We start from the raw sequence: 2,608 nt of genomic DNA on the forward strand, positions 1-2,608 counted from the left end.
CTCCTGTCTGCTCTTGGGAGCAAAGTGATGGTGTTCCACGACCCTCTGCCCGACGTAGGGAAGGCAAAGGCTTCATGGTAGGGTGAAGATGATAGGGACAAGCGAACCCAGGGATGAATTTTCCTTTTGCTTCCCATGTCCCTGAGTAGCTCCAGAACCTCGTCCCAGCAGGAAGGAGTGTCCAGTTCTGGGCTCCCCAGCTCCAGAAGGACAGCGAACTACCGGAGAGAGTCCAGCAGAGGCTCCGGAGATGCGGAGGGGCTGGAGCATCTCTGCGCTGAGGAAAGGCTGAGAGCCCTGGGGCTGTTCAGCCTGGAGAAGAGCAGACCGAGAGGGGATCTCATCAATGCTCAGCAAGAGCTAAAGGGCGGGGGGCAAGAGGACGGGGCCAGACTCTTCTCAGTGGAGCCCGGGGATGGGACAAGGGGCAACGGGCACAAACTGGAACACGGGAAATTCCATCTGAACATGAGGAAAAGCTTCTTTCCTGTGAGGGTGGCAGAGCCCTGGCACAGGCTGCCCAGAGAGGTGGGGGAGTCTCCGTCTCTGGAGACATTCCAAACCCGCCTGGACGCGTTCCTGTGCCACCTGCTCTGGGTGACCCTGCTCTGGCAGGGGGTTGGGCTGGGTGATCTCCAGAGGTCCCTTCCAACCCTGCCATACTGTGATTCTGTGATTCTGTGATCTTCCCCCAGCAGGTAAGCCCACAGCTGGGCAGCACAAGCCCAACTCATTTGGAGGATGCTAATGGTTGTCTGCAGGGATCTCTTTTCTTGCAGGAAAAGGCATGGCCCCTCAGGGACTCTTTTATCACTTTCCCGACAAAGGCACTGTTAATTGTATTCAGATTTTTGCCTCCTTTCCCCACCCCCCTTCCCCTCAGCAAGGGCTTTTGTAGCTGCACATGAAACACTCGTGGGCTGCCTGCTTTAGCATGATTAAGATACTTTCCGTTTTGCAGACGAAACTAAACAATCAGATGGGAATTTTTTATAACGAATGTCGTTTGCCTACCTTGGGGAGCAACCCAAATGACAAAAAACTGGAAGGGGGTGAGGATGGGGAGGGAATTAATCAAAAAATATAAAGCCAGCTGGATGCACGCAAGGTCTAAATCCTCAGATTTGGAAATAGCATTAAGTCAAAACTGTTTTATTAAACAACAGATATTTTTTTTCAAATTAATAAATGCTACAAAGCCACCGACATAATACTTTTCAAGATAGCTTGCCCTTTTCCCTCAGGGGTAATATTGTAATATTTTGAAATAATAGTATTTATGGGAGTATATCAGCTGTATTTTCCCAGCTAGTGTAAATCAAGAGAGCTGTGTAGTAGGACATGGAGCTGGGCCAAACTACACCAGCTGTTAGGATGTGTCAGGGCATGTTATGAGAGAGGGAACTGTAGCATCACCCGACAGAGGCATTCACAATAATTAAAGCCATTTCATTCAGAAGCTGAAAGACCTCAGTGTTTCAGAGCAAAGCCTTGAAAACTGGTTGCTGAGGGGCTGGGGAGGGAAGGAGGCTGGTACGTGAAGATCTTGCCCTGCCGTTAGGGATACATTTTCCTTGCAAAACTGATTTGTGACAAATGTTCTCCCAAATATCTTTCAGGCCACACACACACAGAAAATCATTTGGCAGCTGCTTTTTGGTCTCCTGCTGCACCAAGCATTGCAGTTGAGAGCAAGGAAATTTCTCTTTCGTGGTCCCTCTGTGCTTTGCTGCTGACACCAGGAGAAAAGCATCAGAGCCAGGGTGCAAGGAGCAAGATGCACCATGAGTCGTTCCACCAGGACGGTCCCATGTTATAGATTCTCTTTTTATTCCTAGTTTGTATTAGAAGGAAAAGAAAACGGAAAGCGCTCCCACAGAAAGCCATTTTCTGAAAAATGAGAAAATGCCACGCCATCAGGAGGGAGATGACACTAATTTGCTGGATGAAGCAGGGTTGTGTACCAAGGGAGGCTGCAGTTTATCAGACCTTGCCCTGTGCATGGCTCTCGTCCGGGTAATGCTCATCACCCTGGGCACGTTGCTAATGCAAGATGCAGCCGCTCTAGAGAAGGACCCTGAAACACAGGAGTTATAGCAAAACCGGTGTAAAGGCGTTAATTCGTAGACCAATAGCTAGGACAAGGGCTGGGGCCCATGAGCTTCTTTCTTAGCTCAAAGAAACAAAATTCACACGAAGCTCATGATGGATTATCTAGAGCAGAGATTTTGAGCCCCAAAATGCAAACCTCTGAACACTGCAGTCATTTCAGTTCAGCATCTTCAGTAACAGATGTGGGCAGAGGCAAACACAAAGTGCGAGGTACCACCACGGCTAAAGGTCTGCTGAGGGATCACTTCCCACCTGATGGACCCGCACATGCCTGGTAGGCTTGCCCGTGTCTTTTCATGCTCTGAAAAGTTATGGTTTCTTCTGATACGGAAAAAGCAGCTGAGGAACATGGGCCTGATGCTTGAGGAGTGAAATGCAGCTGAAAACAATGTGCATTTAGAGAATTTCTTCCATCTCGCTATTTTTTCGCCAAGCAGAAAGACTCAGGACATCAGCAAGGGAGCAAGAAAAAGAGTCATTTCAGAATAGCATTGAA

This window comes from Larus michahellis, chromosome 1 (assembly GCF_964199755.1).
Source record: "Larus michahellis chromosome 1, bLarMic1.1, whole genome shotgun sequence".
In the NCBI taxonomy this organism is placed as follows: Eukaryota; Metazoa; Chordata; class Aves; order Charadriiformes; family Laridae; genus Larus; species Larus michahellis.